Genomic DNA, 24,555 nt, shown 5'->3' on the forward strand with positions numbered 1-24,555 from the left:
AAACGGGCTTGATTAAGAATTCAGAGCATTGGTCCCATTGCAGATTTATGGACCCAGAGGTCTTGCCACAGGGATCTTAAGGCGTCCCACCTGTTAATTGTCATTTAGGAAGATTAACCCCGGGGTTTCTGGCTAAGACTTAAGGGCAGGGTCCAAGCCCTTGCTGGGGCAGGAAGGTAGATTCTGGAAAATGTACTTCTCCACGTTTTTCACTCCCTTGCCAGAAATCAACTAGTTATGTGACCTCTGACCTGACGTTCTTTGCATTTTTTCCTAGATTTTGGACAGGTGGAGAATTTGATCTGAAAATCCCTGGTATCCACCCATCTCTACTAAAACGTGGCAAAGGAGGGTTAAGAGTCAAGATGAAAACGTAAAGACAAAATAAAAATAATAGACAAAAAAAGGTGTTTAATGAAATCCACTAAGTCCAGAATATCCTAACGACAACCCTGAATGTGGAGAGGATGGACAATTAACGCCAAGGCATCTGCCACTTGAGGGTATCCTTGGAATTACTTGTCTATCAAAGGCTGTCTGCTGACTGCCCTGACACAACAGAGAGTCCCTGACAGAGCAGGAGAAAAGTAGGGTGCAGAACTCAAACTCACGTAAAAAGATCAGACTTAATGGTCTGACTGAGACTAGAGGAACTACAGGAGACATGGCCCCGGACTCTCTGTTAACCCGAAACTAAAACCATTCCTGAAGCCCACTCTTCAGACAAAGAATAGACTGCGCTACGAGTCATAAAATGATACTAGTGAAGAGTGCGCTTCTTAGTTCAATCAGATACACGAGACTAAATGGGCAGCTCCTGTCTGGAGGCAGGATGAGAAGGCAGAAAGGGACAGGAGCTGGTTGAAGGGACATGGGAAACGGGGTGGAAAGGGGGAGTGTGCTGTCACATTACAGGGATAGCAACTAGGATCGCATAACATTGTATGTATAAATTTTTGTATGAGAAATTAACTTGAGCTGTAAACGTTTACCTAAAGCACAATAAAAAAATAAAAGATTGTCTGCTCACAACCAAAAAGAGAGAAGAGAAGCCTTTGTGAGGACAGTGTTAAGAGAGTGGACAGGACTACTTTTAAAAATTTGTTGGGACAAGACCAATTCATGTTATTTGGTAAATGTCACAGTTTCGGATCCAGTATTTGCAACGGAGTGCCCTGCAAAGAAGAAGTCATGGGATTTGATTATTCTACTATACAGTGGGAGCATTAGTGGTAGCATTCTTGCCTTCCATGCAGGAGACGTAGGTTCAATTCCCAGCCAAGGCACCTCACATGCAGCCACCACCCATCTGTCAGTGGAGGGTTGCGTGTTGCTATGATGCTGAACAGGTTTCAGCAGAGCGTCCAGAACTACGATGAACTAGGAAGAAAGGTCTGACAGTCTACTTCCAAAAATCAGCCAGTGAAAACCCTATGGATCACAGTGGTCTGATCCACAACCAATCGTAAGGACAGCACAGGACCAGGAAGCATTTTGTTCCATTGTGATTGGGGTCACCATAAGTCCCGGGAGACTCCATGGCAGCTGACAACTAATATAAAAATTATTTGCCCTGTTGGTTCAAAAATCAGACACAGTTTAAAGTCAGGATAGTGTGATAATGACTGGAAGTGAGTATGAGGAAAGTTTTTGAAGTTTTAGTAATGTTCTGTTTCTTGATCTGCATGTGTTTTGTTTATAAATTTCATCGAGCTTTACATTCATAGGAGCCCTGGTGGCACAGTGGTTAAGAGCTCAGCTGCTAATCAAAGGCTGGCCGTTCAAAGCTACCAGCTGCTCCCTGGAAATCCTATGGGGCAGTTCTACTCTGTCCTATAAGAACACTGTGAGTCCGAATCTACTCGCCGGCGACGGGTCTGGTTTTTTTTGGTTTACATTTATAGTTTTAACTTTTTGATATCTATATTCTTCAAAAAGTTAAACATTTAAAAAGCAGTTCAAGACCATCTGAACTAATGGGGATGCCTGATTATTCTGCAGCATGGGGAAGGTTCCTTGAAACGGAAGACACCAATTAAGTAGCTTTGTGTATAGTTTGTGTTCTCTCGTTCATTCATTGAACACACCCTGTATGCCTACTATGTTTATCCTACATGATGCTGTTCTGCTTTCTTCAGTGCACTTGACAGTCTCTAAAGTTACACTGTAATTTGTTTCCTGTATTTGTCTACTGGTATATTGTCTCTCTCCCTCAATAAATGCAGCCTCCTGAGGGCAGGGACCTTGTCTTTCTTCTTTACCTGGGTATTCCCAGAACATAGCAACTCCCTGGCATGAAGGCAACTCTCAGTAAGTATTTGTTGGTTTCATAAACGAAAGAAATCAGGGTAGTATGCTAAGCTCTGGAGTTTACAAATGTGTACGTACTTCTATTGTAGCCCTTGATCATGTGGTCATTTTAAGGCAGCAAATATTACTGGGTACCTTCTAGGCTCTGGAAATGCAGATGTGAACCAGACAGGAATACCTCGGTGTGTCCCTCCCACCTTCGGGAACTTACAGTTAAAAAAAGCAATTACAGTAACAGGTGAAAAGCCTTGTGAAAGGGGAAAAATAAAATGTTCCCGAGATCAGGAAGAGTCCAGTTAAAAAGGAGATAGCAACGCAGATATTCCATGAAAAGCCAAGTCACCTCGATGGTGGAAATCGGGAGTATAACCCAAGACTTCTGAGGACCCAGAACTCCTTCCATCAGGAGGCTGTCCTAGATTCCTTTTACATTCCCTACCATGAGGCCATTTACCTTGAGGTAGAGTTGGAATCGACTCGACAGCACTGGGTGGTTTTTGTTTAGCCTAAGTCAGTCAGAGTTTCTTAAAATGTTTGATTTTGTGACTTTGAACTATATATAAGAGCTGGGACTCTGCTAAAAATGTCCGATCACAAAGGTCTTTATGAGAGCAGGTTTTATTGGGCCCATAAGAATAATTCACCATCAGTATGGCAGTAGATCACCACCCACCTGTCAGCTTGTTGTACTGTGGTGGCTTGCACACTGTTATGATGCTAGAAGCTATGCTACTGGTATTTCAAATACCAGCAGGGTCACCCATGGTGAACAGGTTTCAGCGAAGCTTCCAGACTAAGACTAGGAAGAAAAGCCTGGCAACCTACTTCCTAAAGTTAGTCAGTGAAAACCCTATGGATCAGAATAGTGCTAGAAGATGAGCCCCCTAGGTTGGCTGGCACTCAAAATACACAGTGGCTGCAACCACGGACTGAAGCATACCAATGATTGTGAAAATGACACAGTAAGGGCAGTGTTTCGTTCTTTTGTACATAAACCCAAACCCATTGCTGTTGAGTTGATTCTGACTCACAGCGACCCCATCTCTATTAGCTGACTCGATGGCAGCTAACACCACCATCACCACACCTGTAGATACCATACAGATTCCGCTGGGCATAGATTGAGCAGAAGGGATTTTTGGAAGGGTTTAAACATCGTCCCTGTTAAGTTGTTTAGCATGACTTTCTTCTGGGTCAACACGTATTGAGCACCAACCCTGTGTTTGGGATTACGCCTGGCCCCAGGCCACAAGGCGTCAAGTCCTATTCTCCCAAGGCTGATGTTCTAGTAAGGAGAACAGAAAATAAACAAATAAACCAGAAGACATCAAAGAGTGGTAAGTGGTCTGTAGAAAATAAGACAGGGTGACATACACGGTCAACAACAGCTGGGGGCTGCTTTTGACTGGATGGCCAGGGAAGGTATCTAAGAGGGGGTGACATTTGAGCTGAGATCCAAATACCCAGCAGAAACCAACCAACAACAAGATCTGGAGAGAGAGCATTTCAGACCGAAGGCACAAGTGCAAATATCCTGAGGCAGATATAAAGTCAGGCAAAAGCGCCTTCAGCCAAAACTCAGAATTATCACAGAGTGGAATCTAAACTAGTGAAAGGTTTATTGTACTCGGAAAGGTGAACCAACATTTCTCCAATATAAAGTTTTACCAAAAAAAAAAAAAAACCCCAAACCCATTGCCATCAAGTCGATTCCAACTCATAGCAACCCTACAAGATGGAGTAGAACTGCCCCATGGGGATTCTAAGGAGAGGCTGGTGGATTCAAAATGGAGACTTTTCGGTCAGCAGCTGAATGCTTAGCCGCTGGGCGTTTATGAAGTCTTATCCAACTTTGTTGTTCAAAGTGTGGAGCTCAGCAGCAGCAGCAGCAGCATCTGGGAGCTGATGAGAAATACAGCATCCCTGGTCCCCCAGACCTAACCAGTTCCTGCTGAACCCACCCTGACTTAGGATGACCCCCATATGTCAGAGTAAAACTGTGTTCCACAGGATTTTTAATGGCTTATTTTTCAGAAGCAGGTCACCAAGTCTTTCTTCCAAAGCACCTCTGAGTGGACTTGCACCTCTAACCTCTCGGTTAGCAGAAGAGCATGTTAACCATTTGCACCACCCAGGACTCCCACCTACTCCTACAGAATGAGAATCTGCATTTTAACAGATTCATGAGAACACAAAAATTTGAGACTCACTGCTCAAAAAAACACTTTCCACCCACTATTTTATTCTACCCTTGTAAGACAGACATTAAAAGATCCAGAACCAACAACCTAAGTGCCCGTCAACAGAAGAACGGATAAACAAAGGACAGTACATACACAAATGGAATACTACGCAGCAATAAAGAATAATAATGAATGTTTCGAGGAAACATCACACAACATGGATGAATCTGGAGGGAATTATGCTGAGTGAAATAAGTCAATCACAAAAGGACAAATATTGTATAAGATCATGATTATAAAAACTCAAGAAAAGGTTTACACACAGAAAAAATTTTTTTGATGATTACAAGGGAGGGGATAGGTGGGGAGTGGAAATCACTGATTAGATAGTAGACAAGTGTTAACTTTGGTGAAGGGAAAGACAACACAACTTGATCAACGCAAAGTCAAAGCTTCCTAGACACACCCAAACACCTGGAGGGACCGAGTTACTGGGGCTGCAGGCTGGGGTCTTGGGGGACATCTAGGTCAACTGGCATAATATAGTTCATAAAGAAAATGTTTCACATCCTACTTTGATGAGTAGTGTCTGGGGTCTTAAAAGCTTGTAAGGAGCCATCTAAGATACGTCTACTGGGTCCATCCTGTCTGGAACAAAGGGGAATGAAAAAAATAAACGACATTAGGACAATATTAGCCCAAAGGACTAATGGACCACATGAACCACAGCCTCCACCAGACAGCCCAGAAGAACGAGATGGTGGCTACCACCACCAACCGTGCTGGCAGGGATCACAATAGCGGGTCCCAGATACAGAGAAGGAGAAAAATGTAGAACAAAATTAGAATTCACAAAAAAAGACCAGACTTACTGGTCTGACAGACACTGGAGGAACCCCCGAGACTACGGCCCCTGAACACCCTGCTAACTAAGAACTGAAGCCATTCCCAAAATTCACCTTTCAGTCAAAGATTAGGCGGGCCCATAAAACAAACAGTAACACACATGAGGTACGTGTTTCTTAGTTCAATCAAGTATATGAGACCAAATGGGCAACACCTGCCCAAAGCAAAGATGAGAAGGCCGGAAGGGACAGGAAAACTGGATGAATGGACACAGGGAACCAAGGGTGGAAAGGGGGAGAGTGCTGACACTGTGGGGATTGCAACCAACGTCAAAAATCAGTTTGTATATAAAATTCCGAATGAGGGGAAAAAAAAAAAGGAATTCCCTAGCCGTCCAATGTTGACATTTCCCAGATTTCACCTTTTATGGGGACATGTGCGGAAAACTGCTACATACCTTTGCTTAAAACGGTTCTGTTTCAATGTTATAAAATGTCAGCGCTACAGAATAAAAAGGGAGGATGGCCTTTTTAAGAAGCTTTTTGGACAAAGCCAGCATTTGGAACTTTTGGAAAGCACACAACAACAAAAATAAAAAGATTTGGACCATATGCAAACTACGACTGTCATACCAACTTCTTTCAATCGTCGCAGATACAGGAAATGACCATGTGAGCTGCGGAGGCAAGATGCAGAAGAAAGACCTGGATCTGGAAAGAGCTAATCAATCAGGAGGGCCTGGAAGGGAAGAAACTCAGAAACGTTTGCTCTTTCTTTTTCTTGTTCCGCTCATCTCAGAAATCAAATAGGGACAGATTCTCCCGAGGGGGGAGCCAGGCCAGCCAGCCACACTGAGTCATGGCCGGTGTGCTTTAATGGGGGGCAGGATCAGAGTGCTTTGCAATAAGCTCTTGTAATGTCCCAGTAAGGGGAGCAATTACCAGCATTGGTTACCCTACTTCCAGGTCTCCAGGCCTTCCGGACAAGAAGTCTGTCTTTCCCCTGGAGGAATCAGATGGTGGACACTCTCAAATCAGTGGTATATTTGGTGGGAAGGCAGCCCCGGGATTTGATTAGACACAGCTGGTGCAGAAAGGGGCCATTTGTCCAGAAAATGAGGGCCCTCGTGCCTACAAAGCCCTAAGTGGGAAAAGTGCAAGGTCAGTTGAAGTGGTTTCAGCATCCATAGGTCAAATTCAAAGGCAAAGAGAAGGGTATAATCTATAATTCAGGAGCCCAAGGAGAGCAAGAGAACGACATTAGAGGGAAAAACACACACACCACACACATGCAGAACTGGCTCCGACGCCTGAGTGCCTTCAGGAAAATGATTATGATTATTTTGCCCAGGAAGGAAAAATGTTTCCAAGAATCAATGAGGGACACTGTTCAGAAGCATCCATGAGATAACAGATTAGGCAGGACAGGAAGGGGCTGAGTATCAATTTTACAAACCGTTTAAAGGTGCTGATGGCGCAATTACTCAGACAATTCTCTGTCTTTAATAGCATCATCTTAAAGGCTAGGTTTTTCCAATTCCCACCTCTCAAGTTCCTTCTCTGAAGTGTCTTGATTCTGCCCACGCCCCAGCAGCAGATCGCGAAAGAAACAGGTAAGTTACGCATTAGGGTGGCCCACGGAAGTTCAAAGGCTGCCCGTTCTTACCCCAGGGCTGGGGTGGGGCTGCAACAAGGAGAAAAATACCACCTCACCCCAAATTCACAGGAGTGGAAAACCAAACCCTGTGCAATAAAGATCACCACAGAGAGTCATCTGAACCAGGAGGTGGCAAGTTTTTTCTATAAAGAGCCAGGTCATAAAGATATTCAATTATGCAAGTCATAAAGTCTCTGTGGCAACTACTCAATGCTGCCTTTGTGGTGTGAAAGAAGTCACAGACGAGATGTAAAAGTATAAGTATGCATTGTCCCAATAAAAGTATATTTACAAAAACAAGCCATGGGCCAGAGTTTGCTGACCCCTGATCTAGAACAATTGAGTCCTATTTTCCCATTTTACAGATGGGAAAACCAAGGCTCAAGTGGGCAAGGATTTGTGCAAGGTCGCAGCTTGGTCAAGACAGAGCTCAGATTAAAAGCCTAAAATGCTGACTCCACTGTCTAGTACTCTCTCTGCCAGATCACCGCCCTTCCCTCCCTTCTTGCACCTCTTTCTTCTGTCCTAACCAAAAATTTATTACATGGTAATTACTGGGTGCCTTAGTCATCTAGTCATTTTTTAGTCATCTAGTGCTGCCATAACAGAAATACCACAAGTGGATAGCTTCAACGAACAGAAGTTTATTCTCTCACAGTCTAGTAGGCTAGAAGTCCAAATTCAGGGTGCCAGCTCCAGGGGAAGGCTTTTTCTGTCAGCTCTGGAGGAAGGTCCTTGTCATCAATCTTTGCCAGTCAAGGAGATTTTCAGTGCAGGGACCCTGGGTCCAAAGGACTCGTTATGCTCCCGGTGCTTCTTTCTTGGTGGTATAAAGTCCTCATGTCTCTCTGCTTGCTTCTCTCTTCTGTATCTCCAAGAGACTGGCTTAAAACACAACCTGATCTTGTAGACTGAGTCCTGCCTCATCAACATAAAAAAAAGCTGTTGCTAATTCCATCTCATTATCATCACAGAAGCAGGATTTACAACACATAAGAAAATCACATCAGATAATAAAATGGTAGAAATCATCCAATACTGGGAATCATGGCCTAGCCAAGCTGACACATATTTTTGGGGGGCAGAATCCAATCCATGCCACCGGGATACTATACACAGACCAACACAGTCCCTACATTCATGAAGCTTCCAGCCTGGTGCTCCACTCAGAAACCATTTTGTAAACAAGCTTACTATAGAATCTGCTTTAAGTTTGTATTGGTTTCTAAAATATTAATATTTTAAATCCACTTCAGTTAACTTATTAGAAGAGTATTATCCTGATGGGTGCTTCCCCCCAAAAAAGACATACACAAAAAAACCCTAACCTATTGCTGTGAAGTCAGTGCTGACTTATGGCAACCCCATGAGTTACAGAGTATGACTGTCCCACAGGGTTTTCTAGGCTGTGAGGATGGTGCAGGACCGGGCAGCATTTTGTTCTGTTGTACACAGGGTCGTTACGAGTCAAAAACAACTAGACAGCACCTAACAACAATAACAACACAATCTTTGCAAAAGTAGATTACCAGGCCTTTCTTCTGTGGGCTGCTGGATGAGTTTGAACTACCAACCTCCAGGTCAGTAGCCATTACAAACTGTGTTGTGGCACCTAGGGGAGCACCATCCTTGATAATATCTTTTCTCTTTTCAGAGGCATGTAATTCTTTACTGATTATACAACTAACTGTGTTCATTGAGGGGAAAAAAAATTACCCATTATCCCATTACCCAAAGGTACCTTGTGGTTAAGAGTTTGGCTGCTAACCAAAAGGTCAGCAGTTCAAATCTACCAGCTGTTCCTGAGAAACCCTATGGGGCAGTTCTCCTCCGTCCTACAGGGTCACTATGAGTCACAATAGACTTGATGGCGATGGGTTTATATATCCTTCTAAATTTTTATATATCTAGATATAACTCAAAACTCAAAAAATTAGACATGGGTATATTTGAGACTATTGTGTAAGTGTGTGAGTGTGAGCGGGGTGAGATTAACAAAAATGGAATCCTTGTATGCATGCCACTCTGGTATAGGTACAGCATTGCTTATATGGTAAAATGCTTATTCATTTTAGTCAACTTGCTTACAGTAAATTTTTGGAACACAAACTACTCATAAATTGGCATTTGCCTGAAATTCCCAAGAGCTTATGGGGCTTAAGATGAAATGGGAGTTGGTGGTGGCTGGGATGAGGCAGACAGAATCCCAGAGACAGTACTGACCTCATCCAGCATTAGGGAAATAAAGGTAGCAGTCTAATCGTCGAAGGTGTTTAATTTTTTAACAGCTTTGCCTAATGGTCTCACTTTTTAGGATGACTTCCATGGTCCAGAAATAAACATGTCACCATTAGCAGAGGGCAGCCATTACAAAGATACAGAGTGAGGAGCATCCAAAGATAAATGACCCATCTCAGAGAAGTATTCTGTATGAGCTCCCAGGGAGTGTGCTCAGTTTTTTGACCATCTTCATCTCAGATTTATGGATCTGAACAGCAAGTCAAACATGAGACGCTCTTGGGCTGGTGGGCTCAGGGTCATGACATCTAAAACATCATGAGCTCGGCAGTCCCTTCCACTGGTGTTGACCCTTTGAGTGGTGTCCCGTGTCACATAAATCACCCATGTCCTGATCCTATTCAAACATGGCCACTTTCTGAAGCTGGCAAGGGGAGGATTTTGTGATCCATATTGTTTCATCTGGAAACCCTGGTGGCGTAGTGGTTAAGAGCCACAGCTGCTAACCAAAGGTCAGCACTTCAAATCCACCAGGCGCTCCTTGGGGAAACTCTATGGGGCAGTTCTACTCTGTCCTATAGGGTCACTATGAGTTGGAATCAACTCAACGGCAGTGGGTTTGGTTTTTTATTGTTTAATCTCATCCATCCATTGTTGAGTCTTGACTATACCAGGGTATTCATTAAGATTTTTTCAGTTGTAAGCAACAGATACCAACTCTGGATAACTTAAGCATAGCAGGACATTCTTAGAAGATTACTGGGTAGCTCATTGTCTTAGTCATCCAGTGCTGCTATAACAGAAATACCACAAGTGAATGGCTTTAACAAACAGAAGTTTATTCTCTCACAGTTTAGGAGGATAGCTAGAAGTCTGAATACAGGGTGCCAGCTCCAGGGGAAAGCCTTCTCTCTCTGTTGGCTCTGGGAGGAAGGTCCTCGTCATCAATCTTCCCTGGTCGAGGAGATTCTCAGTGCTGTGACCCTGGGTCCAAAGGACATGCTCCACTCCCGGTACTTCTTTCCTGGTGGTAGGAGGTCCCTCTCCTCCCTGCTTCACTCTCTCTTTTATATCTCAAATGAGATTGCTTCAACATGCAACCAAATCCTGTAGATTGAGTCCTGCCTCATTAACATAACTGCCTCTAATCCTGCCTCATCAACATCATCAAACCAAAACTCAAACTCATTGCCTTCCAGCAATTCTGACTCATAGCAACCCTACAGGACACAGTAGAACTGCCCCATAGAGTTTCCAAGGAGTGCCTGGTGGATTCAAACTGCCAACCTTTTGGCTAGCAGCCGTAGCACTTAACCACTACACCACCAGCGTTTCTATTATCATTACAGAGGTTAGGATTTACAACAAAAAAATCACAAAATGGAGGACAATCACACAATACTTGGAATTAAGGCCTAGTCAAGTTGACACACATTTTGGGGGGACACAATTTAATCCTAACACTCGTGAACCCTGAAGAATGGACTCAGAAAAGGAACTGGGGATGCTGGAATCAGGGAGCAGGAACTAATGGTGGACCCTCTTCAGGGCCTCATGTCCATGAATCATTTCCAATGAATCATGTCCAATCATTTTAGGTTCTTGCATCCCTACATTCAAGACTTAAAATTCCACAGAGAGCCTAGTTGATCTTCCTGGGTCACACATCCACCCCTTGAGTAGGGGAGGACAGCACGTTGATTGACGTCCCCACCTTTGGGTGGCTCCTTCAAAGGAAAACTAGAGTGATGTTACCAGGAGAAGAGGGAATGGATGATAAGCAAGTAGAAGTCACAGATGTCTGCCACCACAGGTAAGGTGCTTGGGCTCATAGATGACGTGGACACAGACATAGCCTTCAAGGAGCTCCTACGGCAGAGAATGCATTAGTCGGTTGTCTCCATAGCCTAGTCTTAGGCACATGATACCTGGGAAGAAAAGTTAACACTTCCCAGCTTCCCTTACAGCTAGGTGTGGCCATGTAATTAACTTCTAAGTTCTGGACAAAGAGGTGCTGCTTTGCATTTCTTTTTTTTTTTGATGGCTGGAATGATATCCTGATGACTTGAGCTATAGCAACCATATTGGCCCATGAAGTAACTTTAGAAAGGTCATGACCTTGACTGCTCACCTCTGGGCTTTTGAGAGAGAAATAAATATCTAGCTGGTTTAAGCAAGCCAAATATGGGTTTTGCAGTTATAACCAATTTAGTCCTGAGTGATACAGAATCCATACCAATTAAAAATATTAAAAAAGGGAGATCCAGGACTCAAAACTCTGAGCTTCGGGGAAATGGAGTGTCAGGGGTGGCTTCGTAGAATAGGGTTCATCAGAGCCAGGACTGGTGGGATGAGAAGGAAAGGGAGAGAGAAATGGGTCCATCAGTCCAGCCAAAGAAAATACTGAGGAAAGGCAAAAAGCAGGAGGGTTTTGTGGAACACATGGAAGTAAAACATATTTTTCATACCCAGGGGATGAGTAGAGGTAACACTAAAAAACAGGGTGGGCTGGGTCAGATTTTGGAAGGTCTTGAACTCTAAGAAACCAAAAAACCAAACCCAGTGCCATCGAGTTGATTCCGATTCATAGCGACTCTAAGAGAAGGTGGTAAAGCTTTATCTTTCAGACCAGAGGTTGGCAAACTTCTTCTGTAAAAAGATAGACAGTAAATATTTTAGGCTTTGCAGGCCACATACAGTCTCTATCAGAACTACTCAACTCTGCTATCTCAGCACAAAAGCAGCCACAGGTAATACGTAAATGAATAGCCGTAGTTATATTCCAATAAAACTATTTCTAAGAGCAGGTGGTTGGCCTGTGGGCCTTAGTGTGCTGACCCCTTGGTTTGCCTAGGATCGTCAAAGTATGTTCCCTGGACCACTAGTCCCTAGATATGAGGCATGGTTAGGCCAGCAAAAAAGGTTGGGAAGTGCTGCATTCTCTCTCTATCCATCTCTTACAAAGTCACAATGCACATTAGCATAGCAAAGGCTCTGATAAGTCCTGCAGCAAAGAAACCTCCTGGACCTTGTCAACCTCCAGGACTTCTCTAATTTATTCTACAAGGCATCTTTAGTTCCAGAGGAGACACTTTGAAAACCCTGCTGTAAGTGAAGAGGAGCAAGTAAATGGGTCCCACCAAATTAGACGTTTCCAAAAGCCAGATTGTGGTCCAATGCCCACCTACGTCAAAGTTTTCAGCAGTACTCTGCGAAATAATCAAAGCAATGTCAGTCTAGGAAGTTTTTCAAAATGTGAAGTTTATTCAATTTAAAGCTCTGTCTTCATTTTGTAATTATGTTTTTTTCTACTTCCTTGATGTTGAATTCCTTTTTCTTTTATGAAATGAGTGTTTTAAAGGAAGGTAACCATCATTCTTTTAAATGTACTTACTAGGCAAAATAAGAACCTGGAAACCCTATGACATTACCCAGATAATATTTGCGTGTCAGTTTTTAAATGTGAAATACAGCACACATACAGAAAAGAGCATAAAACACACAGGAACTGCTCAATTATCATGAAATGAGCACCTGTGTATCCACGATTCAGGTCGAAAAATAAAATATTGCCAGTACCGCAGAAGTCCCTCTGGTGCCCCGTTGCCATCACCACCATCTGCCTCTTTCCCAAAGGAAACCAATACCCTGGTTCCTAACACAAAAGTCCTGTTTGTGGTTTTATAAATGGAATCACGAATTATACATTCTTTCGTGTCTCCACATGTTTTTGACGTTTATCCGTGTTCCACGTAGTATGAGTCGTATTCCATCATACGACGGGGATCCTAGTTGTTGCCAGTTTGGAGGTATTATGAACAATGCTGCTACGGATGTTTTGTACATGCGTCTTGTAACTTGTGCATATATTTTCGTTGGAAATACGCACACACGCACACACACACAAATATCTAGACGTGAAACCACTGGATTATCAGGAGCCCTCGTGGTACAAAGGTTAACGGCTCGGCTACTAACGGAAAGGTTGGCGGTTGAAACCCACCCAGCAGCTCCCCAGAGAAAGACCTGGTGATCTGCTTCCATAAAGATTACAGACTAGAAAACCCTATGGGGCAGTTCTACTCTGTCACATGGGGTTGCTATGAGCTGAAATCGACTTGACAGCACCTAACAACAACAAGAAGGTATGAATATGCTCAACTTTGATGAGGTTAACCTTATGTCCCAGGATTGTCCCTGTTAATAGCTGCCCGTTTCAGTCTCAAAGGTGAGTTGGTTTGGACAATAAATTCTCTGTCCACTCTATCTTTGGCAGGTAATGCCAAACTGCTTTCCAAAGAGGCCAATTACACTTCCTACCGATGCATGAGCGTCCCAGCGGCTCCACATCCTCAAAAGCACTTGCTATTGTCCGTCTTTTTCACTTGAGTCATTTGGGTGGGTATGAGTAGTACCTCATTGTATGTGTGTCTGTGTGTGTATTTTAACAGATTTTACTTTTAGAGCAGAAAATACAGAGTTCCCATATATCCCTCTTCCCCCAAAACCCTGTTTCTCCTATTACTAGCATCTTGCATCGGATATATTATTATACACTAATGCCCACAGTTTACATCAGGGCTCACTCTTTGTGTTGTACAGTCCTACAGGTTTTAACGAACACATTATGTCATGTGTCTGCCATTACAGGGTCATACAGAACAATTTCACTGCCCTCCTTGTGGTTTTTATTGGTTATTTCTCTGACTATTGATGAGATTGAGCACCTTTTTCATAAATGTATTGGCCGTGTATGTATTCTCCTTCTTCAGGAAGTGCCTATCTGAGTCTGTTTTCTACTGGGCTGTCCTCTCTCTCCATTACTGATTTTGGAGAGTTCTTTACATAGTCTGGATAGAGCCCTTTGTCAGTTATATGCATTGCAAATATCTTCTCCTGCTCTATGAACTGCCTTTTCCACTCTCTTTTTTTTTTTTTTAACTATTATGATTTTACTGGTCTGTGAAATCCAAACACCTGGGATTTTTTAACTGACCTAAAAGCAAGGCAGGGCGGTAGGACTTTCTGCAATGATGAGGCTATTCAGCATTTCATCTGTGGCTACATAGACTGGAGGAACTGAAATTTTCATTTAATTACAATTTAAATATCTGTGTGTGGCTACTGGCTACCATATTGGACAGCACAGCTTCAAAACCTGGCATAGGGTAAAGAATGGACAACTTAATAGACGAATACACATTTCCGAGTGGAGAACTGACTTGACAAAAGTGGCCTTTTAAGAGAAGTAACTGGATCCCGAGAGTCCCTACACGATGCACATGGTTAATACGTTTGGCTGTCGCCAGAAAGATTGGAGGTTCAAGTCCACCAAAGGTGTCTTGGAAGAAAGGCCTGGCAATCTACTTGAGAAAAGTTAGCCATTGAAAACCCCGTGGAGTACAGTTCTACTCTGACTCTGGGATTGCCATGAGTCGGAATCGTCTCAATGGCAACTGGAAAAAAATGGATCCCTGAAGAATCAAGCTGAAACTGCCTAGGCAAGGCTGCAGTAAGTACTTCTACCACCATTCTTGCCCACTACCACCCAAATTCTATCTCCACACAGCAACCAGGGAAACATTTCTAGGTTTCATCCAGTCATGTCTGTGCCCTAGTTAAAACCCTTGGCTGGTTGTACACTGTCTATATAAAGACCACACTATTTATTAGAGACCCCAGTGTCTGGATTCAACCTGCCTCATCTCCCATCCCTTATCTCCCCTTGTTCCTTGGTTCCACTTCTTCAACTATGCTCAGTTCCTTCCTCCCTCAGAGCTTTTGCACATGCTGTTTCTTCTTCCTGGGCTTCTCGATGGTTAAACGTGCACCCAGCTGCTCATCGGGAGAAAGACCGGGCAATCTGCTTCCATTAAGATTACAGCCAAGAAAACCCTGTGGGGCAGTTCTACTCTGTCGCATGGGGTCACTATGAAACACAACGGCACCCAACAACAACGACACCCTTGTCATGGACTGAATTATGTCCCTCCAAAAATGTGTGTATCAATCTGGCTGGGCCAAGATTCCCCGTATTGTGATCTTCCTATACGTTGTAAATCCTGCCTCTATGATGTTAGTGAGGGAGGATGGCAGCAGTCGTATTAGTGTGGCAGGACTCAGTCTAAAAGATTGGATTGTGTCTTGAGGCAATCTCTTGCGATAGAAAAGAAAGAAGCTAGCAGAGAGACAGGGGGACCTCATATCACCAAGAAAGCAGTGCCAGGAGCACAGCATGTCCTTTGGACTCAGGGTCCCTGCGCAGAGAAGCCCCTAGTCTGGGGCAAGATTGATGAGAAGGCTGACAGGGAAAGCCTTCCCCTGGAGCTGACACCCTGAATTTGAACTTTCAGCCTACTTTACTGTGAGAAAATAAACTTCTCTTTGTTAAAGGCATCCACTTGCAGTATTTCTGTTATAGCAGCACTAGATAACTAAGATAACCCTCCTTCCTACTCTCCACTCCTCCTTCACCTGGCTGACACCTTCCCATCCTTTAAATGTGAAGTAAAATGTCACTTACACAAGACAGTCTTCTTGGTGCCTCAGGCCAAGTGGCACCATCCCTTACTCATTATACCTGTGCTTTTCCTTTGTAGCTGTTCTCAGAGATCAAATCAACTGTTTTACATATGTCTTCCCCTACTAGACTGTTTAAGCTCCATAGTGGTAGGGACGGTACTGCCTCTTTCAGGTAGTACTCCAGGAAGCCTTACAGTGACTGGGACCTAGCAGAGTGTCTATCCATTTTTGTTCATTGAGAGAATCAGTCACAAACTAGTCACAAACAGTGTTGTTGTTAGGTGCCATTTCGTCGATTTTGCCTCATGGTGACCCCATGTGACAGAGTAGAACTGTCCCAAAGAGTTTCTAGGCTGTAATCTTTACGGAAGCAGATCGCCAGGTCTTTCTCCCACGGAGCTGCTGGGTGGGATCAAACCACTATCCTTTTGGTTAGCAGCCAAGCCTTAAGCATTGTGCCACCAGGGCTCAGAGCTAGTGATGTTTAAAGGCTCAGGATTCTGAGACAGGTGACCCGAGCTATAATCCCAGCTCCACCACTTCCTAGCTGTATGATCTTGGACCTGTTACTCAACTTCCCCATGTCTCAGTTTCCCTCTCTGTGAAAACAGGGATAATAATGGTCTCTACTTCATTAGGGTGTCAAGTGAGTTAATACACATGTGAAGAATGGATGTCGGTGTCTGGTGTTTGGAAGGAATGCAATAATGTGAGCTCTTTAGGCAGGGAATCATGAAACAGAGCACCGTTAGCAAATTTACTCTGACACTAAACATGTGGCTTCTACTAGCTTTCAAGACAATCCGCTCTCGTTTCACAAGGTCACTGTCCTCGGTCTCCTTCCATCCCTGGATTTTGTATTTTCTTGTTGGTTTGTCCAGGCTTCTCACTGGAATGCAATTTCATGCGGTTTGGGAAGAGATGCTGTTTTCCTTGAAACTTCCGCCCTGTGGCTCTTTCGAGATTTCTCAGAGATAGAAAAATAGATCTGGCTCCACTCAGAACCTGTTTGAACATTCGTTGCACATACTTCAAACTCGAGCCCTTTGGACTTCTCACCCATTTACTCTTGGCAAAAAGCAACTTCCTGCTTCTGCGAAGTTAAGCTTTCAAGCTTAGGGGAAAAGGCTTTTTGGACCCACAAACAGCCCTTTAAAAACAATATTTTGATGAGTTAAGTGTAAATGAATCAGAAACACATGGATTAAGCTTCTCTTGATGTACACATGGGTTTAATAATTATTGGGGGTGGAGGAGCAAGGAAATGGGGCTGGAAAAGCTGTGTCTTGGGTTTTATCAAATCTAAAATGTTTGAGAAGTAATTCAAGACATTCCATACACCCCCAAATGTGGCCAGATTTTCCGATTATACTTCCAAGGAGCCACACAGAATCTTTCTAGTAACAACTGAGGCCTCCAGAGCGCCAGGTTGTCGTGGTTTCTGATTGGCCGGTGTGAGGCTATGATTCATGTGACCATTCGAAGATTTATATATTGCCATTATAACAAATTCCTTCCAAACTGAACGGTGCCCAAATGCAGCTTTATAAATATCTTTCCTGTTAGAAGCCTCTTTCTATTCATAAAACGCTCCTTCTTTTCCTTCCCCCAGCCCCCCCTAAAGCCACAGATTCCCCCGTGAGGTCTCAGACCAATGAGCAGGGAGGGAATTAATTTTACCATGACTGAAACGTGTTTCACTTTGGATTGTGTTTAAAATGACTTGGGCCTATATAAGTTGCAGGTCACAAGAAGGTTATAACTAAAGGGCTCATAACTTAGGTGAAGGGTGGAAGGGGTGGAGTTTTCTAAATGCTTATTGCTTTCATAAAGAGTAAAGCTAAGTTGTGTTCATGCCGAACACAGTCAGACACTCAATACATCAGGGCACACTGTTTCCTAGAGGAAATGTCCCATACTGGTTTGGCGGGCTTCTGTCTTCCTCCATTTCAATGACATCATCAGTACTGGACGTCTGGATAGAATAAGTAACTTCTTCCACATGTTGCCATCCATGTGTCCTTCCCCAGATAAATTTCAATTCGGTCAAAGCTCTGAGGTACCCTAAATCACCTGGCTTAATGCGCAGCAGAAAAGTGGGGTGAAAGGTGGTAGAGGAAAGGATTTCCTGCTTTTCCAACTCATTATCCCGTAGGTCCTACTTCCAATGACATGCTCACAAGCCCCAGCCATCATGGACTACAGAGGTTACCAGGAAAAGCGATAGCAGAGTTGAGTCTGTATGAGGCTCATGGACAGGCACAGGATTGCAACGTGGGAATGGGAGAGTTGATCGTTGTAACAAACACACGAGGGATGGTGATCCAACAGTGCTGCTTAGGAGAGCCATTGCGCAAGTGATCCAAACCACCTGTACCAGCTAGTGTGCCACCAAAATGCTGCATAACAAACTATCCCATAATTCCATGGACTATAAGGACAGTCATTTATTCTCAAATTCACAGATCTGTGAGTTGACTACAATCAGCTGAGCTAGGGTGGACTCCAGGCTCCAGATTCTGACTCTGGGCTCTAGGCAGGGACAAGCCTTCCCACTGAGCCCTGCGTAAGTTGCAGACTTATGAGCCAAGTTGTTGGTAATGTTTTAAGACCGCTGTACTTTTAAGTCATTAAGTTTTGGGGTGGACAGTTACTCAGCACTAGATAACCAGACCTGTACCCTACTTTATGCTTCTCTTTATAGTCTTTGTGATGTTGCCACTCTAACCCCATAATCTTTGAGGGCACTGTCTGTCATATTCGCTGCTATACCAGTCAATGCCTGTCACAGAGTAGGTGCTTTATGAATATTCTGTGCCAGGTGAGCAGAAGTCTAGGCTTTTACATAAAAAGCCAGCCTCCTCTAGGAATGCAGGCTTGTAAGTAAAACGTCACAGGTCCTTTGCCACTTTGTTGCTCATTCCCATAAAAAATGACACCTCCAGGCCTACTCATGTCTTAACTAAAATACCCATAAGATGTCCAGCAGGGAACAGCACACTCAAATTTGGATAATTAGAAGAGGATGTATTAGTTTCCTAGCAAGGGCCGGCATAATTAGATTATCAAAAACCTGGTGGCTTAAAAAAACAAATTTATTCTCCCGCAATTCCAGAGGCCAGAAGTCTTAAATCAAGTTATCAGCAGGGCCATGTTCCCTCCAAAGTCTGGGAGGATCCTTCTTGGCCTCTTCCAGCTGTGGTGGCTCCGGGCATTCCTTGGCTTGTGGCTGCATCACTCCAATCCCCGCCTCTGTCTTCACATGGCTGTCTCCTCCCTTCCCTGTGTGTTTTTCTTCTGTGTGTCTCTTCTCAGAACACTTGTCATTTGATTTAGGGCCCACTTGGACAACCCAGGATGATCTCGTGATCTCATCTTGAGCCTACACTGAAGTATATCTACAAAAACCTTATTTCCAAATAAGGTCACATTTATAAGTTTTAGGGGTTAGAATACAGACATATCTTTTGGGGGCCATCATTCAAGCCAGTGTCAAGTCGATGCCAACTCGTGGTCACCCCATGTGTGCACAGAAAAACTTCACTCCACACAGTTTTCAAGGCTATGACCTTTTGGAAGTGGATTGCAAGGACTTTCCTCTGCGGTGACTCTCAGAACCTCCTGAGGTGGGTTTGAACCGACAACCTTTACAGTTAATAGTTTAGCACTGAACTATCTGTGCCACCCAGGGACCTCCACTAAAGAAGGTATTAATTAAAGGACTATTCTAAAATGTGTAGGAAGGGTAGAGAGTACCACAGTAGGGAGTGAAGTATCCAGTAAGCAGACGTTTTACTACCCATAAGGCTGAAAGAAAGCATGGGAGTGGTTACCAGAACCCAGAGAAAGACAGTTGTGCAGCAAGGGCTGCCTGGACAGACACAGTGACCTTTAGTTCAAGAACACAGACAAACCAAAGCAACCCAGAAGGGAAGGAGCTGAAGGAGTAAACACACCAACCTTTCTCTCTTCCCTCTCTTCCACCTCCTGCCAGGGACTCCATTGGCCAAACCCAATCAGAAGCCAGAGGACAAAGGAGCCTATCGGCTCTTGGGGCAGAATGCAGAGGGCAGACAACAGTGGAGAGCAGAGCTGGAGGGGTAAGCAGAGAAGAGCTGGGTGGAGCTGAAAAGAGCTGAGCTGAGCTGCTGGGTACCGGAGCAGTCAACTAAGACAAGCCAAAACAAAAGTGACATAAAGCCTTTAATCACTGCAACAGTATAAGCAAGAGACCCCCAGTGTTCCATTTTCCCCCGTGGAATGGCACCAGGCAAGGGACAGCTGTGTTAGCATAGATAGGGGAAATCATCTCACTGCCAAGGGAGCCCTAAACAAAGGACTTCTCCTATTTTACGGGCCTGGGGGCCAAGGGGAGCAGTGGGGTGCGCCTGAGAGTAGAAAAGTATGGAGTACTGGGTCAGAGTGGAAAAAAGTGTCTTCAAGGTTCCCCCACACCTTGGTAAGGAAGTGTCAGCAAAGGCACCTGAGGAAAGCCTTGGTCGAGGGCCCCCATAAAGAAGCTTCCAAAGAGAGGCGTTGGGCTAGGAACATAGGCCTGAACAAGAGCGCAGCCAGCCAGGGGAGCCTGAGTCCTTGACTGTAAGGCTCTTCAGAGACACAATGCACTGGCTGCTGGGGGAAGGGCAGCTTTCCCTAAGGAGGCCTGCAAGGTAAAGCCTTTATAGCTGCCATGGTCTTTCAACCACCTCATAAGTATGTGCAAGCTGGACAACGAAAAAGAAAGATCAAAGGAGGACTGACGCATTGGAATTGTGGTGTTGGTGAAGAATACTGAATATAGTGTGGACTGCCAGAAGAACAAACAAATCAGTCTCGGACAAAGTACATCCAGATTGTTTCTTAGAAGCGAGGATGGCAAGACCTCAGCTTGCTTACTTTGGATGTGTCATCAGAAAGGACCAATCTCTAGAAAATGACATCATGTTTGGTAAAGCAGAGGGGCAGTGAAAAAGAAGGAGACCCTCAATGAGATGGACTAACATGGTGGCTGCATCAATGGGCTCGAACATACCAATAATTGAGAGGATGGCATGGGACTGGGCAATGTTTCATTCTGATACATAAGGTCACCATGAGTTGGAGCCAGCCCTATGACTACTAATAATAACAACATGGTTGGGTCTGGAAGATCACACATAGGTTTTTGGCCAAGAGCTGGACTCCTCACAATAGGCATAGAAAGGAAAGGACAAGAAGGTCCTGGGTGTGAACTCTCCTTTGGCTGGTTCCACCCAGTGGGAAAGCACCCTTGTCATCTGTAATACACCACTGTCAGCAAACACTATTAAGGATCCATGTCATATAAATACAAAGCAAATTACAGACACATAGGCCCCGATGTCTGAGAGTTGGCGTTCAACTAATGACATCACCTCTCAGCAAACAGGAAAGAACAAGCAGAGGAGGAAGCTGCGTGCTACAATGAGATGGGGAATGGATGGCGTGGGCTCTTGATGGGATCAGAACACAGGGACATCGAGTACCAGGAACTTGGGCCAGCTGCCCTATTTATGTGGGAGAAAGAGCATGAGTCACCCCCTTACTCCCCCTCTAAGGAGAAAAGAAATGACGACGACTTGGATGAGAGGGTGTAACACAGGGAGATAATAACAGTAGCCATCACTAAAATTTCTAGAGTGTTGTTGATGTTTCAGGCACAGAACAGGGCACTCTATCTACACCTACCCGTTGCAATCAAGTCAATCCCAACTCATAGCGACCCTACAGGACAGAGTAAACTGCCCCACACGGTTTCCAAGGAGCGACCCTACAGGACAGAGTAAACTGCCCCACACGGTTTCCAAGGAGCGACCCTACAGGACAGAGTAAACTGCCCCATACGGTTTCCAAGGAGCGACCCTACAGGACAGAGTAAACTGCCCCATAGGGTTTCCAAGGCTGTAATCTTTATGGAGGCACACTGCCACAGCTTCCTGCAGTGGAACGGCTGGTGGGTTCGAACTGCCAACCTTTTGGTTAGCAGCCAAGTGCTTAACAAGGGCAACACGCCAGGTCCTTTAACCCCCAGAATAGGCCAAATGTTAATATTATCTTTGGACAGATTAAAAAACTGAGGCTCAGAAAAATTAAGTCAGTTACCTAAGATTGCACAACCAGTAAGTGGGAAGGTGGGATTTCCAGCTTGGATCTGTCTGATTCCCGAGCCTGACTTTTAGCCATAGCACCATATTACCTCGGAGAAATGAGGAAACGGTACAAGTTTTGACCCCCTTCTCTAGCAGGGAAAGCGCTGGGTTAAATGTGAGTGAGAGTTCAGGAATCCGCCAAACTTAGATTTATTCTTGACTCTGAATATGCTGCTTGACCCCCGCATGGCCCTGCTCCTCTTTCTCACTGCCAACCCTATTTTTCTGTCTACTTTCTGGGCTCTTAGGAGGGTAAACCAGTTGCCACGGAGTCAACCCTGACTCATGGCAACCCTATGTGTGTCAGAGTAGAACTGTGTACTCCAGAGGGTTTTCAATGGCTGATACTTCAGAAGAAGATTGCCGGGCCTTTCTTCTGAGGTGCCTCTGGGTGGACTCGAACTGTTTGCACCACCGACGGACTCCACTAGGAGGGCAGATACAAGAAAAGATTCTAACAATCTAAAGGAAAAAATTCTGTAATAAAAAGCCATCACCTAGGCAGAATACTAAGGTAGACTAGCTCATCTCATCTGCCTCTTTGTCAAGGATCCCTTTGGGAGTGGCCCTGAAGGATATATTCAGATTGCTGTAGTTCTAATATATCATTTTTTGTAGTGGATGTTGACACACTTTTTGGGCATCCATCACCTTTTGAGCACCTTCTCTATGTTTGAAGAATTTCTCATTATACTGGTGAGGGCCCAGGGAGAAAAGAGAAGGCATACTCCATCTGGGTAACTGGGGAGAGCTTAAATAAGGAGATTATTTACAAAGGGGTAGGCAGGGTCAAGGTGAATTGACAAGGGATAGTGCAGTACCCAGGGGCTAGCAACAGCTGGGAGCCACTGCTACCCTTGGTGATGAAGAGGCAGGGGGGTGGGGGTTAATTAATAGAACATGAAAGGAGAAAGCCTTGTAGATTAGGCGTCCTTGAGAGACACAATGAGCTTTGGTGGTAGGACACAGCCAACCTGTGATGTCGTAGAAGGAAGGCGCCCTGGGTTATAAACACTCTGAGTTCAACCTCCCCAAACTCTCCTGTATCACACTCAATAGCTGAACCCAGTCAGAAGTCAGAAAGCAAGGAACCCTGCTGGTACAGTCCAGATAAGACAGTAGTCCAGGGTAAGAGAGGTAGAAAGTGGATCTTTTCATTTGTTGCATATGCATTGCTTCATATGAATGTGAAAGTTGGCCAATGAAAAACGAAGACAGAAGAATTGATGCATTTGAACTCTGCTGATGGAAGTGAATACCGAATACTCTATAAACTGCCAGAAGAACAAACAAACCAGTCCTAGAAGAAATACAATCAGAACATTCCTTAGAAATGAGGATGGTGAGACTTCGACCCACTTACTCTGGATACATACCAGGAAAGACTAATTAATAGAAAAGGACATCATGGTTAGTAGAGTGGAGGGTGGATGAAATGAAGAAAACACCCAATGAAGTGAACTGACACAACAGCTGCAAAAAATGGGCTCAAACATACCAAGGATCATAAAGATGGTACAGGATGAGGCAACATTTGCTTCTGTTTACATGGGGTCACCATCAATCAGAGCTGACTCAACGGCGACTAACAACAACAACATACCTCACTATTGCCAGAGGAGCACTAAAATCCTTCACAAGAGTCTTCGGAACCTAGATCGAATCCTCATCAGCCTGAAATCCTCTTCTCATTCCCATCTCTCCCCAAGTACCCTGCCCTCCAGCCAGAGAGGAATCCACCTTGCCCTTTAACATCTCCATGCCTTTGTACAGGGTAGCTCTGTTGCCTATCGCTGTAGCCATTTCCCTCTTCTCTATTTGAAAAACACATCCTTTGAGAATGCAGCACAAGGTCACTTCCTCCATGAAGTCCTCCAGCTCTGCTTCTAGGAAAATTTTGTGATCCTACCTCTGTGCTCCCTTGGTGCTGGACTGACATGACACTAAATCCTTTATCGTACAGTCATGTGTTTATGTATCAATCCCTCCCCCATCCTTCACCCCTACAAGCAGGGACTGTGTCTTAGATACTGCATTATGTTTCCAGGGCTGCCGTAACAGATCACACAAACATGGCAGCTTAAGACAACAGAAATTTATTCTCTCACAGTTCTGGAGGCCAGAAGTCTGAATCAAGGTGTTAGCAGAGCTGGTTCCTTCTGGAAGCTCTGAGGTAGAATCTATACCATGCCAGTCTCCTAGCTTCTAGTGGCTGCCAGCAATCCTTGAAGTTCCTTGGCTTGCAGCTGCACCGCTCCAATCTCTGTCTTCACACAGCCTTCCCCTTGTGTCTCACATCTCTCCTTTCTCTTATGAGGACACCACTTATTGGATTTAGGGCACACCCTAAATCCAGGATGATCTCATTTCCTGATTCTTACCTTAATTACATCTATTAAGACCCTATTTCCAAATAAGGTCACGTTCTGAGGTTCTTCAGGGGGCCACTATTCAACTGACTAGGAGCCCTGGCTGGTACAAGCAGTTAATGCACTTGGCTGCTAACCAAAAAATTGACAGTTCAAGTCCACCCAGAGATACTTTGGAAGAAATGCCTGGTGATCTACTTCTAAAAAATCAGCCATTGAAACCCTATGGAACCCAGTTCTACTCTGACACACGTGAGGTTACCA

Source organism: Loxodonta africana, chromosome 19 (genome assembly GCF_030014295.1).
Source record: "Loxodonta africana isolate mLoxAfr1 chromosome 19, mLoxAfr1.hap2, whole genome shotgun sequence".
In the NCBI taxonomy this organism is placed as follows: Eukaryota; Metazoa; Chordata; class Mammalia; order Proboscidea; family Elephantidae; genus Loxodonta; species Loxodonta africana.